Source organism: Camellia sinensis, chromosome 2 (assembly GCF_055761805.1).
Source record: "Camellia sinensis isolate YWXY chromosome 2, ASM5576180v1, whole genome shotgun sequence".
NCBI lineage: Eukaryota > Viridiplantae > Streptophyta > Magnoliopsida > Ericales > Theaceae > Camellia > Camellia sinensis.
The window spans coordinates 26073286-26091022 of record NC_138962.1 but is presented as its reverse complement, the minus strand read 5'-3'; positions in this window follow the sequence as shown (position 1 = coordinate 26091022).

Sequence of the window (17737 nt, the reverse complement as noted above, 5' to 3'; positions counted from 1 at the left end):
AAATAATAATTTGTGTAATTAATGTAAGGAAAATGCATTTTACCCCGAGCTGGGGGTGACACCCAGTGAGGTGTCAGCTGGGGGTTGGTCCGAAAAAAACAGTTTTTTTTTTTTTTTTAATTTTCGACCAGTGGGGGCATGCCACGTCACTGGGGGCGCGACCCCACTGGGTGTATGAAGCAAAACCGTTAATGTAATTCCGATTATAAAATTGCAAGTAGTTGTTTTAGCTACAAATAAACTATTAATTTAAACATTTTAGCTCTACTCAAATGTGTTCTAAAATTTACCATAAATAACATTACCCACCCCCTCTTGTTCACCGTAAAGGTCATGAAGTATGAAAAGGATGCAAAACAACTAACTAATGCATGAAGTGACATTGACAAGTGATTTTTATCTGAACTTTTTAAAATTGAGTGCTTTAAGCTTTTTTAAGTGATTTCAATTTGATAAATTGACATATCTCAATTTGATGTAAAGATGCTTCATGTGAAATTTATTATTTTAGTGGGTGGATTTAGGTCTCGTTTGGGAACAGATTAATTTAGTAATTTTTTGACTATTTGATTAAAATATGAGCTAAAAAAATTAGTATGTTTGGAATGACTTTTTGACTTTTTACGAAAAGATGTGCAAAAAGTAGAGAGAAAAGAGAATATTTGACTTTTTGGTATGAGTTGTTGACTTTTTAGCTAATTTAGTAATTTTTTGACTTTTTTGTTAAAAATGAGGGTTCTCAAACGAGGCTTTAATATTTGACATATCGGATAGTGTTGTTATTTGATATCAAAATATGACTATTAGAATACCATATCAAATTTGAAGAATTGTATGGGGTGCTCTTATTACCAGAACTAAAGGGAAAATTGTATTTCATTATAGCATTATTAAAAAAATTACATTTTTATTAATATGTAACTTTTCTGCATGTATGGTACAAATTTATTTATGTGTTTGGTGTAACTCTTCATGTATATCAGAGTTGTATCAAAAAATATTTTCATTTGTAATGCAATTATTTTGTCACTATCTCATATATGTATAATTTTCCCAAACTAAAATGTTGCTCAACAAATCATTTTTCTTTTTTGTTTGGCTTTTTTTTTTTTTTTTTGGTGCATAGGAAAGATACAAAAAAAACAAAGTTAAGGAAGGTTAAACCATCTCATAGACAATACCTAACATATCAGTTATGGTTGGTTTGAGAAGTGGGTTGGTTTTTTGACTTTTTAGTTTTTTTGGCTATTTTAGTATGTGCTAAAAAGCTTAGTTTGGGAATGATTTTTTAGCTTTTTTGATTTTTTTTTGTAAGAGAAGAGTATAATAATTAGGGTTAGATGTGATGTTTTGTTTGTTGTGGTTAAAATAGTCTATTTTGTTTTTTTGTGACTATTTTAACCAAAAAAGTCCAAAAAATCTCTTCCCAAATAGACGGTATAATCAAATGTCTCATCTTGGCAAGAAAGTCCTCAGTGACCACTAGACTTTCATTTTGGTCTATACCTATCTGGTTAAAGCATCACCAAATTGGTTAGCCTCACCATTTATGTGCGTCACACAGGAAACAATTATTTGCAACAAGAATCTTGAGTCTTCAGTTAGAGCTTTGAAGGGGAATTCCCCAGGAGTTCCTTTGATCAACAGATTCACTGTTTTCTGGCAGTTTGTCTCTACTTGAATTTCTCTCCATTCTTTCTTGAACATGATGGTAAGTCCTCTATATATTTCTCAGATTTCAGTCTCAAAACTATCTACACTTTCAAGTTTTCCTATACAGCCCAAGATCCAGTTTATTTTCTCATCCTAAACAGGCCTCCAAATCTAGCTTTCCGTGATTTACCTATTGCACTTCCTTCAACCATATATGTCAACCTCAAGACTATAAAATTGGGCAATGATCAAAGTCCTACACATTTTTTTTAATTAGTATAAAATTAATTATAAATATATGATTAATTTAATCTGAACAATTATAATATAATAATGCATAGTTAAAAATTAAATAATCACCACAATAAATAGTTCATTAATAATAAATTAAAATAAAAAATCAATACATTCTTAATAAATAATAATAATAATTAATCTTTATCATTAACTTGACTTCTTAAATAAGAGTGTAAATGATAATCAATTGAATTAGCTTGATTAATTTAATGATCATATACATTAAGCATTGACAAATTGAGTATGGTGTCTCCTATTCCATAGCTCTCTATTATTATTAATCGTGTAACAAGGAACTTATTGAGCCCTGGTCCAAATTTGACAAAAATATATATATATATATATATATATATGTTATTTATTACGACAATGCTACGTAATTCAAATTTTGTGGCTCAAAAGTGGCTTAAATGACCAAAACGACGCCGTTTTGAATACAGAACAACATAAAAATGGCCAAAACGACGTCGTTTTGGCCATTTGAGCCACTTTTGAGTCACAAAATTTGAGTTACAAGACATTTTCCTATTTATTATATGTTAAGTTATAGATAATAAACAAACAAAAAAAAAATTTGAGATGGCATTGGAATTTGAACCCCACCATAGGTTTAATTTCATTCCTCAGCTGTATGTTTTTTTTTAAAAAAATTATTCTATAATCTATTTTGTGTCCTTATCACTGACGTAATATTATTGTTTGTTTTAACCGAATTGCGTGTATCTCCAATGTGTCTGGCCACCTAATGCATGGTGAGGTACCCCTCAGAAGCAGTAGGCATCAGGGTTTTTGGAACATAGTTAAAAATTAATTTTTTTATTTTTTTATTTTTTTAAAAAAAGTGGTATTCCTTTGTATTAGTAGGCCTTAGGGGTTTTGAGAAGATAGTTAAAAATTAATTTTTTTATTTTTTATTTTTTTAAAAAAAGTATATAAAAAATATGAAAAATAATGTGATAAAAAATGAGTTAAAAATTACTTTTTAATTTTTAACTCACTTTCTAAAAGAGGCTTAAATTTGGCCCCCAAAAATGAAAATGAAAATGAAAATAAATGATAGTAGGTAAAGCATTTTCTATTTTTATTAAAAAAAAGGGAAAAGAACTTGAAGTTGGTGAGAGGCCATTGTAATGTCTTGCAATTTATATAATATGATCCAATGTGACAAGTATGCAAAAATGAATTTTCTAGTAAGTGCCTAAAACTTGCATTGTGATACCATAAAGATAATTTCACCAATTATTAGGCTTATTAGCCTATTTATGTCTAGATATTTTTTTTGGTTTATTGTGACTTATTTGTATGAGTATGTGCAAAAAATGGCTAGTTTTTTTTTTTTTTTGTTATATATTTTTTAAAGTATATGTATGGCTAGTTAAATTTGTTGAAATGAGGCTAGTTAAAATGACTCATTTAGCTAATTTATTGGAGTTGTCTTAAAAGAAACCAAATTAAAATAAAAATATAATTAGTTGTATATATTCATTTTTATGAATAATCAAACAAAACTTGTATTTTGTAATGAATATATTTTTTTCTGTTTTCCTAACCCAAAAAATCAAATTATCAAACGAGACTTGAGTAATTTGGTTTTTTTTACACAATGTTATGTGCGTATAATATATACTTACCGAGACAAGTTCAAGAAAATAATAAATTTCAAAATATATTTATTCACATAAGTTAATTTAAAATTATTTGTTAATATGAATACTTTATATATTTTTTAAGGTATATATATATGGCTAGTTAAATTTGTTGAAATGAGGCTAGTTAAAATGGCTCACTTAGCTAATTTATTGGAGTTGTCTTAAAAGAAATCAAATTATAATAAAAATATAATTAGTTGTATATATTCATTTTTATGAATAATCAAATAAAACTTGTATTTTGTAATGAATATTTTTTTTTCCTGTTTCCTAACCCAAAAAATCAAATTATCAAACGAGACTTGAGCAATTTAGTTTTTCTATACAATTTTATGTGCATATAATATGTATTTATCGAGACAAGTTCAATAAAATAATAAATTTTAAAATATATTTAAATGATTTTTTAATATGAATATTTTAATTTTTTTAACAAAATCCTAGACAACAAAAAATAAAAATAAATATAAATAAATAAAACTTTATAACGTAGGGCTTCTTGGTAAATCTTGAGAAGAAAGGTGGTGGTTTTGCTTCCAATAAAACAGTAGCAGAGCCCTGTATGGAACACGTTAATAATTTATTTATAAATAAATAAATAAAGTGAGGATGTTTTTTTAAAAAAATTTATTATTGTGTTTGTTTGTTGGGACAGTTTAAAATTTAAAAATGGATCATTGAAATGTATTACTTCAGACGTTACTCATGAAGAAGAGCGCAAAAAAGGAGGCAAACACGCCATACCACCTTGTAGGGTCATGTCGGCTCCTCGCTCACCTCAGTTCATTTATTTAAATGTTTTAATTACATTTTTCATCTTTATATTTTAAAATAAAATTTATTTTAATTTAAATAATTTAATTCTTACATTATAAGTCTAATTTTAATTTAATCATTCTATTTAAATTTATATGAATTTTATTTATATGTACATCTTAAAAAATTGACTAGTATTACAAAATTATTAGTTTTAACATTCAATTTAAACAGATTTATCAAATTAAAACTTTTAAAAATTGATTATTGTCAAAAAAAAATATTAATTTTAACTTTCAATTTAGATAAAATGATCAAATTAAAACTAAATTTAAAATGTATAGATTAAATTATTTAAATTGAAACTATATTAATTAAAGTGAAATTTGATAATCTATCTATCTATATATTATATAAAGAAAAAAAAGTTTCTAATGAAAGCCTTATGAGAGCTTCAATATCTCATATAGGGCTGAGCAAGGAATCCGTGAAATCCGTAATCCGATCCAGTCCAGTCCAATCCGATAGGTTTGGATTGGTTTTTTGAATCCGTGGTTCGGTTCCAAATTGAAAAAGTAAAAATCCGTAGTACACGGATTGGTTCCGGATTGAACCCCACAGTTCTGGATTGGAACCGATCCGGACCGTATACAAATAGTATATATTTTTATTATACTTCCTCCCCCATAGTATCTTCTCTTATTCTATATAAAATCTAAACTCAAACCTAAAACCGTATAATATCTTCTTTTATTACTTTTGTTTGTTAGTTTTTAGTTTTAATTTGTAATGGTTTAAATACTTATGGTGAAACCAGTTTTCTTATGGTTGTTTAAATTCTGGCACAGTACATCGCTATTATAGAAATAGATATTGCTACTGTGGAACTAATATAGCGCTATATTTATATTTTTATGAAATTAAAGTGTTATATATATTTTTTTGTTATTTAATTATGTGAATCCGTTGTCCTAAACCGATCCAATCCGTATTTAAATGGATTGGTTCGGATTGGGTTCATGATTTAAACGGATTGGATTAGTTCCAATTTTTCAGGAACCGTAGATAACGGATTGGTCTTGGTTTTACCCCAATCCGGTCCAATCCTAACCATGCTCACCCCTAATCTCATACTAATTTTCTTGATTTTCTTAATTTTAAACAATTAAAAAAACTCCATTTACTAACTTTTATTTGATAATTCCACATCAATAAAAGAAGAGAAAAAAATGAGTTGTTTTACTAATATAAAGTAAATCTTATACTTTCATCCCCTTTAGTGAGTAGCCTTATGAAAGTTTCAATATCTCATACTAATTTTCTTAATTTTAAATAATTAGAAAAATCTCCATTGGCTAACTTTATTTGATAATCTCACATCAGGAAAATAAAAAGAAAAAAAATGAGTTGTTTTATTCATATAAAGTGAATCTTATACTCCCGTCCCATTTAATATTGTAGTGTTTTGCATGTTTCAATTCAATATAGTTTAAATTTTAAAAATTTTAATTAATTAATTATGACCTAGTCAATTAGGCTAAATCATTTTTGATTTGATTCATTCAATAGTTTAGCTGCGATTTTAGTAATTTTATCAAAATATATTGATTAAATTCGAAATAAACTAATTTATATAAGCAAAAAAAAAAATTAGTGAGAAACTCTATAATCAATATCTCAATACTCATTTTTTTTTATTTTCTTAATTTTAAACAATTAAGAAAATTTCATTGGCTGACTTCCATTTAATTTTTATTTTATAATCTCACATAGACGTTTTAGTTTTAAAAATATTTTTTTATGAGATTTTAAAACTCTCATAATATTTAATTTTAAAATAATTATAGTTCCACATCGAAAAAATAAAGAAAAAGTTAGTTGTTTCACTTATATAAAGTGTTACAATCCCACATCAAGAAAAATAAATAAATAAATAAATAAGTTGTTTCACTTATATAAAGTGAATCTTATAAAAGGGAAATTTAAAAAAAAATCTCATTGGCTAGCTTTTATTTACATTTTATTTTACAATCTCACGTCGGGAAAAAAGGAAACAGTGAATTGTTTCATTTACATAAAGTGAATCTTATACTCCAATTTATATAAATTATTGAATTTTCTTAATTTTAAACAAATAAGAAAATCCCCATTGACTAGTTTCAATTTAACTTTTATTTTACAATTCCACACAAGTGAATTGTTTTACTTATATAAAGTGAATCTTATGCTTCCATTTATATAAACAAAACGAGATTTTTATTGAGAAACTCTATAATTAATACCATTTTTTTTTTTGATTTTCTTGATTTTAAACAATTAAGAAAATCTCCATTGGTTAGCTTCCATTTAACTTTTATTTTACAATCTCACATAGAGGTTTTGATTTTAAAAATAATTTTGTATGAAATTTTGAAACTCTCATAATATTTAATTTCAAAATAATTACAATCTCATATCGAGAAAAGAAAGAAAAAAGTGAATTGTTTTATTTATATAAAGTGAATCTTATACTCTCATTTAATATTATAGTATTGTCCATGTTTTAGTTCGAGATGGTTTAAATTTTAAAATTTTAATTAATTAATTTTGTTGTAAATTGGTTGGCCTTTTTGACTTAACCGATTAGAGTGAATCGTTTTCGGTTTGATTAATTCACTGGTTTAACCTCGATTTTAGATTTTTTATCAAAATATATTACTTAGATTTGTTTGATTTGAAATAAACTATGATTGACCATGTTAAAAATTGAACGACTGAAATTGTTTAATTAGAAATAAACTTTCCGTTCAAATAACTGTTAACTTTTATTTTACAATCCCACATCAGAAAAAAATGAGTTGTTTTACTATATAAACCTTATGCTCCCGTCTAATATTGTAGTGTTATATATGTTTCAGTTTAAGATAGTTTAAATTTTAAAATTAAAATAAAATTTAAAAGTTTTAATTAATTAATTTTTGTATAAATTGGTTGGTCCTTTGACCTAGCGGATAGAGTGAACTGTTTTCGGTTGACTGATTCACTAGTTTAACTACGATTTTAGCGGTTTTATCAAAATATATTGGTTAATTTTGTTTGATTTGAAATAAATTAAAAATTGACATAATTAAAGATTAAATGACTAAGAATACTTGATTCAAAATAAACTTCCCGCCCAAACAATTGTTAACTTTTAAATAATTAAGAAAATTTCATTGATTAGCTTCCATTTAACTTTTATTTTATAATCTCACATCGAGAAAAAAAAAAAATATTTGTTTCACTTACATAAAGTGAACCTTATTCTTCCATTTATCTAAGCAAAAAGAGATATTTAGTGAGAAGTCTTATGATTAATATCTCATACTAATTTTTTTGATTTTCTTAATTTTAAACAAATAAGAAATTCCTCATTAGATAGCTTCCATTTAACTTTTATTTTACAATCTCACGTAGAGGTTTTGATTTCAAAAATAATTTTGTATTGTGTGGGGATATATTTTCTGAGTACCAACACGTGGCCTAGGTGACGCCGACGTGTCAGCCGAGGTGCCACGTGTCCTGGTCATGATGTCGAGGTTATCTCGGCAAGGCCGAGGTTATCTCCGGAGATATCAGAATCCGAGATAAGTGGATAAGGCACAAGAGTCCTAGAATGATGAAGGACTTTAGTATGGATAAGGATAACACCCTTAGGAAGTTTATCTTTATCTCTTGGAGAGTCTAGGATAAGCACTAAGCAGCAGTCCATTGAAGCTAGGCTTCTATGGGGACTAGGATTGAGTTAACTATAAAAGAAAGGCACTCCCGATGGGTCTAAGGTACGCAATTTATATTCTGAACAGTGAGTTTAGCACTATTGATTATCTTTGAGAGATATATTGACTTGATCATCGGAGTGCTCCCGGGTGGACGAAGCACCGCCGGAATCTTCTCTTACTGTTGCTGGTCAGACAGGTGCCATCTATTCTGCCAGTGCTCTCCAGCTGAATACTGAGTTGGCAGTGTGATCGGAAAATCACTCACACAATTTGGCGCTGTCTATGGGAAAGAAAGGAGAATAGATGGCCAGCAACGGACAGAAGGATAAGGTTGGGGACGAAATCCCTGTTGGTAGTGGAAAACACGTTGACCCAAACGTGGAGGAAAATGGTCGCAATGAGAAGACTCAGAACCAGAATCACGGCAAGAAAGACGTCGGCCAAGATGGCGACGTGCCAAAGAAACTAGATCGAAGCGGATACTACAATGAGGACAACCTCCAGGTATGGAAGGATAGATGGCTGAGAAGGGACGAAGAGGAAAAAGAGATGGCAAACAAGTTGGCAGACCTGCAATCGGTCGTCAATTTTATGATGCAAAATAACGTCATGCAGCCACCATTCCCGCTGCAGGACACGCTGATTTCAGCAGCCAATGCCCAAAAGGGAGGGCAGAAACCAATCCCAATAGCCCCTCAGCACACCAGGAGTGAAAGATACTTTCACTGGCCTTCAAGGGAGGTCGGGCGAGGAGAGTCAAGAAAGAAAGAATCGCGGAGGACGCATCGCACCAAGGTAGCAGACCCCAGAGAACATCGGCATGTTTAAAGACAGGAGCTGTGTTTCGACACAACTCATGAAGAAAGGTAAAAAAGGGCTCACAACGAAGCTAAGAGCAATGCACCTAAAAGACTGAAATCAGGAGATAGCCGAGCTCCTGGGCGGACAAAGGAGGACTTGAGAGATTACCTCAAGAGGAAGCAACAGAATGCCGATGCCGAGGTAACCTCACCTGTTAAGCCGAGAACACCATTCCCGGTAGAATTGGACAAATTTGAGGCGCCGAAAAGATTCAATATGTCGAGGTTCCAAATATACGATGGTAAGTCAGTCCCTAACTTCCACGTTGGATTATACTTGAACTCAATGGCATTGTATAGTGGGAACGAGCCGTTACTCTGCAAAGTGTTCCCCTCATCCTTCAGGGAGATTGCATCAGATTGGTTTCACAAACTACCAAAGGGAAGTGTGAAGACCTAGGAAGGCCTGGCCGAGATGTTTGTGGCCAGGTTCGTGACAAACAAGCTGCAGCCATTAAAGGTGGACACATTGATGGCTCTGAGAATCAGTAAGGATGAAGGCCTTAGGGTCTATGCAAAAAGATACTATGAGGTGTTCAACCGAATATCCAAATGCAACCAAGAGGTGGCGGTCGTGTCTTTTAAGAATGACCTGAAAGATGATTACGCTCTACGGAAGTCACTGGCAAAGACATTGCCAAAAAGCATGGAAGAGCTCATGGCTAAAATTGAGAAGTATGCCAGAGCTGAGGAAGATACATCGGGGACAAAGGAGACAAAGCAAGAAAAAGGAAACAGCTTGCCGAAGCGAGGCCGAGGCAACAATGGATCCAACAAGCAAGAGGTAGGACTGGGGCCTACACAGGCAATTACAACTGTGTTCCGAACCCCAATTCACAAAGTCCTGGATAAGATTCGGAACCAACCCTATTTCAGAGCGCCAGCGAGGGCACCAGGAGAGTTTATGGGAAGAAACCTCGGCAGACATTGTGCTTACCACAATAAAGATGGGCACATGACTCAGGGTTGTAGAGCCCTGAAAACACACTTAAAAGACCTGGTGAGGCAAGGCCATTTGAGAGACCTTGTCGATGAGGGCAGGACAAGGGAAGAACAGGCAAGACTACCTCAGGCACCAGCAGCCCCGCCTCCCCCAGCACAGCAACCTCAGGCAGGAGGACCTCGGGTAATTAATGTAATTTACTCGAAGGTCAATGAAAACGAGATTCAGGGAGAGACCCAGAAGGTAAAACACCTACAACATGTCTACCAAGTCGGGGAGAAGAGACATCGGGCAGAAGAGTGCTAAGGACCAGTAGTGTCCTTTACTGAAGCCGACCTTGAGATGGTGCAGCATCCACATAACGATGCCTTGGTAGTATCTCTCGAGGTTGGAGAATGCCAAGTGAAGCACATATTAATCGACTAAGGCAGCTCTTGTGACATCATATACGTCAGATGTTACGAGGAGCTTGGCTTTCACCCAGACTATATGGAGCAATCCAATAGCCCAATGGTTGGGTTCAATGGGACACCAACATGGCCACTGGGAACGACGAGCTTGGAGGTGCAGGCTGGCACCAAGAGGATAAAGACAGAGTTCACCGTAATCGACACACTATCCCCTTACAATATCATTTTGGGAAGGCCATGGTTGCATGCGATGGGGGCTGTTCCCTCGACATTGCATCAACTATTACGGTTCCCAACAGAACATAGGATATAGGAGATTAGAGGAGATCAGCTGCAGGCAAAGAATTGCTCCATGACAGCAATGAAATCCACTTGCAGCATACGAGAACCAGAGAAGGCAGAGATCGAAGACGAGGACGTGGAACTCCTAGAGGATATCGGCAAATAGCCAGCTGAGAAGGGTGAAGAAACACTAAAGAAAGTCCTCGTCCAGGAGGGGGATGAAGAACGCTTCTTTCTTCTCGGCTCAGGCTTAGCCAACGAAGAAGAAAAAAAAAGTTAGAGGCGTTCCTGAGAGCAAATATTGAGGTGTTTGCCGAAGTAAATAAATAAAGTTTTGCACTTTTTTCATTTGCCGAAGTAAATAAATAAAGTTTTAGCTCGACTTATTTGTTTGTACACTTATGACTGATAAAGATACATAACGTTGTTTCTGGAATACATGTATAATGAGGTGAAACTTAGGTTCGCATTAGGGGGCAGAGAGAAGAAAAATGGTTTTAACACTTGTTGAAACTTAAAAAGCTTACAAGTTGAAGTTAAACCGAGATTATGTTTAACACTTGTTGAAACTTGAGAAAAGTTTACAAGTTGAAGTTAAACCGAGATTATGTTTAACACTTGTTGAAACTTAAAAAGTTTACAAGTTGAAGTTAAACCGAGATTATGTTTAACACTTGTTGAAACTTGAGAAAAGTTTACGAGTTGAAGTTAAACCGAGATGATGTTTAACACTTGTTGAAACTTGAGAAAAGTTTACGAGTTGAAGTTAAACCGAGATGATGTTTAACACTTGTTGAAACTTGAGAAAAGTTTGCAAGTTGAAGTTAAACCAAGGTTACACACTTGTTGAAATTTGAGAAAAATTTACAAGTTAAAACCAAAGTTGTATTAAGCTAAATACCTGCCGATGTAAGCCGATGTGTTTCACCCCGAGAAGATTGCACAAGACTAAGTTGCATTTTGAAGACACAAACTTATTCTAAGTATGAAAGTCATACAAGAGCAATAAAGGAAAGACAAACATGCAAGCATCCAAGAAATAAAGAAGTTGTATTCATAAGAAAGCACATTGGCCATATGAAGAGTTTACACTGTCCCAAAAACAAAGAAGTACAAAGGGCAAAAAAACAAAGAAAAAAGACGCCAAAATTAAGATTCTTCAGCATCATTAGCAGGCTAGGTTTGGATCTCGAAAGACTGCTGGGAGAACATCTCGGCCGCCTTCTCGACCGCAAGCTCGGCGTCAATTTCTTGAAGGATCAGATCGAGGCTCTTGTCGGCAAAGGGAACGTCCGATGACGCCTTCTCAGGAGTCGCATCATTGGGGACTTCCTCACCCTCCTCATCTTGAGTCAAGTCCAGGACTTGCTCATTCAGAGAAGGGGACTTGGTCCCAGCAGCCTCCTTTGATTTCCTCACCAAGGTCTCCTCCTCAGACTCAGATTCGTCGTCGGATTGAGTTAGAATTGGAGGGAATGGAAGAGGAATGACGTCGGCGTTCCTGAGGGGCGAGTCTTCGGGGACTTCAAGCTTTTTTAGAAGAGACATCCAACCCAGGGTGAAACCCTTGTTGCATGCCTGCTTCACTTGTTTTTCATAGTCCGCCGTGACATCGGCCACCCCTTCGTTATAGCCCTCCTCATCGGCGGCCTTGACTTCAACCTCTTTTGTGGCCAGGGCTTCTTGAAGTTCCTTCTGGGCCTGGGTCATTTTTTCTTCGGCCTCTCTCTTTTCGGCCTCAAGAACCTTCTTAATGGCCTCGGCGGATTCTGTTTTTTCTTCGGCGACATTTTGGGCCTTGATAGCAGCCTCGGCTTGATCTTCCAAGGTCTTCATCCTGGATTGCAAGCTTTTATTAGTCTTTTGCACACTAGTAGCCTCCCTCTTCTTGTCGTCCAATTCTTTTCGATTCTCAAAGGATTGTATTGTGAAGGAATGAGCATGCTGGGATGGCCTGAAAGTGAACAGGACAAAAGTTATTAGAAAATTTTCTAAGTACAAGAAAGAAAGAAAAATGACCAAAAAAAGACACTCACTTGGACAGAGCGCTGGAGCATCAGAGCATAGTTTTCATATTCACTTAACTCGGCATTTCGGTCGAGATCGCCGGAAAGAAGTAGAGCGGTACTAAGGGCAACACCGACGTTGATGTCATCAACGCTGTTGCTAGCCCTAACTAGCTTATCCTCCAGTGTGATTTGGGGGGCCTAGGGAGAATCTTACTTTCGAGACCCCGATATGGTTGTAACGGATAACCTCGGTTTCTTTGATTTTGGGGATTCAGATGGTTGAGCCTCGGCTGGCCTCTTCTCGGCAGCAAATGTAGTTCTCTCACTCGAAGCTAATTTCGAGTTTGGTAAAGTATCTTCAGTATCAATTTGAGTCACCTTTGTCTTTGGTTGAGCCTTTTTGATCATTTTTGTCTTTGGCTTTGGCTGGGTTGGCGCTGATTGGGCATAAACTGAATCAGGAATATTGGCCAAAAGATCCTTAACAACTGCTTTTTTGACGGCCCATTTCAGCAGTAAAAATTGTTCAGCGTCGTCGACGGCATTGGGATATCGAGATCAGATCTGGAGTCGAGGTAGACGGCTGCTCAGCTGGATCAGAGGTCGATCCTTGATTTGGCCGAGATGAGGAGACAGCTTGAGGAGTTGTGGCAGAAGGCGGAGATAGACTCTTCTTCTTCTTCTTCTTTGGAACGTCGGGAAGAACCGACTTGTAAGAGGGAATAAAATTGAGTACAAGAGGGGCTCTCCGCTTGAGGACTGGCAAATCCAACAGTTTCCTCAAGCCTTTGCTGGGAAAGAAAGACTGACGAAAGTCCTTTGGTGGCTGAGGAAGAGCTGCAAGAAAAACAGACATTAAAAACAAACAAAGTATTGAAGGCTTTAAAACAAACAAGTTAATATGGACACAAGGCTCTTACCATTGCCCTCTACAAAAACTGTTCGAGAAAGAGGGTAAATATGGAGGTCCTCATCTGGAGCGAACTCCCAGTTCCCTGAGGTAATGAAGTAATCGTCTCCAGCTCCCTTATTGGAGTCTGGGAAGTCGGCTACGATTTTGTATTTTGTGGATCTCGGCTTGAGGTAGTAAACGTAGCTGTAGCACGCGTCCCGCGAGGGGCCCCTCGCTACTACAGTTCGGACTCGTGATTTTGTTGTCGCGGTTCTTAATCTGAACCAAAGAGTTCAAATCTGGTAAATCGTTTTGAGAAACAGATTTTTGAAAAAGTAGTGCCAAACATGGATTGCTTTGCCAGATACAGAGTCGCCACCTAAATATTTTATTAAGGGGGAATTTAGGAAACCCTGACTCGGTGCCAAAGGCCACGTGTCCGTCATCACCAAAGTTGCCTCGGCTCGGGAACTTGGGTACGATCGGGGAAGGTCAGCTATGAGCACCCCCTCTCGCCCGGTCCGAAGACCGGCCTCTACTAACCGTGATATTCTGTTTTGAAAACGTTTATGTGTTCTTATTCTGGTTATTAGCCTAGAATTACTATGTTATGCGCACAGCAAACAAGTATAGACCAAATCGCCTAAATTGGAACAAAACATTTCATGTTTGTTTTGAAAATGGTTTGCTACTCGCAAGTAGGCTGAAATGCAGGTTTTGCCACCCTCAAGTGGGCTTTAAAATTCACAGTTTTAATGTGTTATCCCAATTTAAGCAATTCGACCTCCATCCACAGGCATTCAAGCAGTAATATCACGTAAGCAACTAGCCTCATGGTAATCATGCTATCATGGCAACACTCACACGCATGCAAGGATGCTAAAGCATAAATACTTACATCGTACTCCGTGCCAAAACAAAGAACTCGTTAGCAATCAATGCATGATCCAAGTCCATGTTTAAATGCCTAATGCAACGCACACGGAATGCCACTAGAGTAGGCTCGGCTAGTCTATGAATGACATGTGAAAATGCGCAGGTAGCATGTATTCAAGTTAGATTTGAAATGCTAATGCTGTTAGCATGATGCGCCGAGCCTGTGCATGTAAGACAAATGTATGGATGCACGCATGCTATCATACTGTTATGCTAATTTAAATATGCCCTAGTCTACCATCATAGGCAGGTAAATAAAAGGGAGAAAGAAGTGGGGGTTGGAAGACATACACATACGCACCCACACTTATTACAAATACGCCCTCACTCGGAGGGACCGAATAAATATTACAGTCCGAATAAATAACTAACTACTTAATTAATTATTACAGAATTCTTATTTAATCAATAAATTAAATGCAAAGGGAAGGTGGCCACGGCCCCCGCCTCGGGATGCGCGAATGATGCATGCTTGACCCATATCGCCCGGAAACTCGCTGCCATAGCACTACTGCCTCTGTTTTCACTGCCTTTTCTTCTCTGAAAACTTGTCAAAGTCCCAGAGAACCTTCTATGAGCATTGCAGAACATCATCGACTGGGAGGGATGGCCACCGGCCGTATACAATATCCATCGGCTGGAGATAAAGCTATCGGCACTGAATAAATGGCCGGTCGGCATTGAATGTTGCCGGTCGGCAAAAACTTCCTGCAGAAGACAGTTTTGACAGCAACAAAGGACAGACAGTGTATGGCATGAAATTCTAAGCAAATGTGTGCACCAACACATCCCTTATCATGCTTTTGACTCAAAGGGGGATGTTCCTTGATTCTCGGACCACCAATTGCGCATTTTGATGCGTGATGGTCCAAGAAACCAAGTATGCGCTTTAATTTCAAATGTCATGCAAACCAAACAAACACATAAAGCCCAGCCTCTATCACATGATCAAGAGGCAAGGCAAGGCATGCATGCCAATGCAATGCAACCTAGGTATGCAAACAAGAATACAAGCATGCTATGCAACTACATGGCATACACAATGCTAACAACATAACATGCGCAACGCTTTGAAACATGGCATACACAATGCAAGATGGGCTTACACCAATACAAGTGGACCTCAGCCACACTCACATAGGAGGCCATAAGATGAAAATGAAGTGCCTCGAAATGCGCGCACACGGGCACGTAAACCGAGGCAATGGCATATGCAATGCAATGGCATGGAAAATGATATGCAAACATGATAATGGGATTTCAGCACTGAAATGTGGGGGAAAACAGCCCCGAAATGAGGCGAAAGTACACCCGATGCATGGAATAGTCCCGAAACATGAATTTTGGCACCCGAAATGGCCTATAGCTATACCAAACATGCACAATATGGACATGCAATGAATAGACAGTAGCAAGGCAGCCCCAAAATAAGCATTTTTCCAGTTCAAAGCATGGCCAAACAGCAAACATAAATAGGGCAAAACTACTATGCAAAAATGACCCTAAATATGAGATTATGAAGCAACTCACAGCTGCTGACTCCAAACAGGTTAGGGCCCTTCAACAACATTGAATAGGGGACCAAAATATGCACATTTACAGAACTGTAAAAACCCCAAAAACAAACATAGGTATGGCTAAGCTCTTATGCAAGAAATGGGCCAAGAGGTGGCCAAAGAAGCAAGCATACAAAACATTCATCAAACAGCCAAAGACCCTTAATGAAACATGACAAGGGGGTCAAAATATGGCTGTTTTTAGTTCGGACCAAAGTCCAAAAATAGCAACATCAGGGGCTGCCAAGGCATGCAAAAATGGGACCCAAAAGAGAATATAAAGGCAAGTATAGCATGGAGGTCCCAAACAGTGTTGAGCCCTTCTTCAATGTTGAAGAGGGGCTCAAAATAAGCCTATTTACAGTTTACATTATACTCCAAAACAGATCACGTATAGGCCAAGAATAACATGCAAGATAATGGCATTCAAGAGGGGTAATGAAACAAGTGCAAGCTACTGTCCTCAAACAGCAAGAGGTCCTCAATCAAACATGAAGGGGACCTCAAAATATGATGATTTACAGTTTGGGTCGGAGCCCAAAAATGCAAGCAACTATGACTTAGATATGAAGCAAGAAAAGACTAGAAAAGGGAAGAGGAGGACTCACCCTTGAAGACCAGCAAACCAGCACCTCTTGGACCAAGTTTAGGTCCTCCTAAGCTCTGAAGAACAGCCTCAAGTTGCTGCAATGGAGTAAGGATGTCTTGTGCTATGATTTGATGAAGAAATGGCCCAAGAACAAGGGTGTTTGATGGTTGAATGGGAGAGATATAGTGAGAGATGAAGGGATATATGTATGTATATATCAGATATATCTATATATCTCTGGTTTTTTGTTCAAAACCTCCCACCTAGACAAAGGGAGAGGAATGGTGCTTATATAAGGCAAGGGAAGCACTTAACTTACAAGCTAAGTAAAGGGAAAGGGTCAAAGGGGTTCAAGGGGGGTGCAAGGCTTCTAGAGGAAGCTAAAACAGCTGGCCAAGCTTCTCCAAGAAGCTTGGCCAAAGGGTTCAAGCTTCTAGAAGGTTAGGGGGGTTCAAAGACTCACAAGGTGCAAAACAACCACACATGTGCATGGGGGATCGAGTCTGTGCACTCCAGCTGGCACAGCTGGAATCCACTCAATCTGCAGAATGCTCTGGAAGGTCGTCGGCTAGCAAAAAAGGTCGGTCGACTACTTTAATCTGCCGGTCGGCAATCTATTTGGCCGGTCGGACATCTGTTCTGGCCGGTCGGCCATCTATTTGGTCGGTCGGCAGGAAAAATCTGCTCTGCAGGTCCAACTTCAAATGGGCATAACTTCTTCATATGAACTCCTTTTTAGGTCAATCTTGTGTCCAAATTGAAGCCCCGGAAGTAAGATTTCCAATGGAACCAGCCTTACATCAAAATTCCAACTGTACAAAACGTTATGCTTATTTTGGTGAAGGCTGCTCAGTTTCGGTCCAACCGAGATGATGCCCAACTTCAACCAATCATATCTCCGCCCTCCGGACTCGGATTTAAGAGATTCTTGCATGAAAAATGAAGCCTCGGAAGTCTTCTTTCCAACGGTGGTGGCCTCATATATTAACTCCAAGTGTATAGACTGATAAGCTTGATTTAGCGAGGACTGCCCGTCCCTCTCTTAGCAATTCTTGCCTATCTTCTTCTCCAACTTGGCTTCTCCCCTCTTCTCCTCTTTTCTTCAACTTCAAACCCCTAAGCAAGGTGTCTTGAAAGATTTTTCAAAGATTTCATCTCTCTTTCA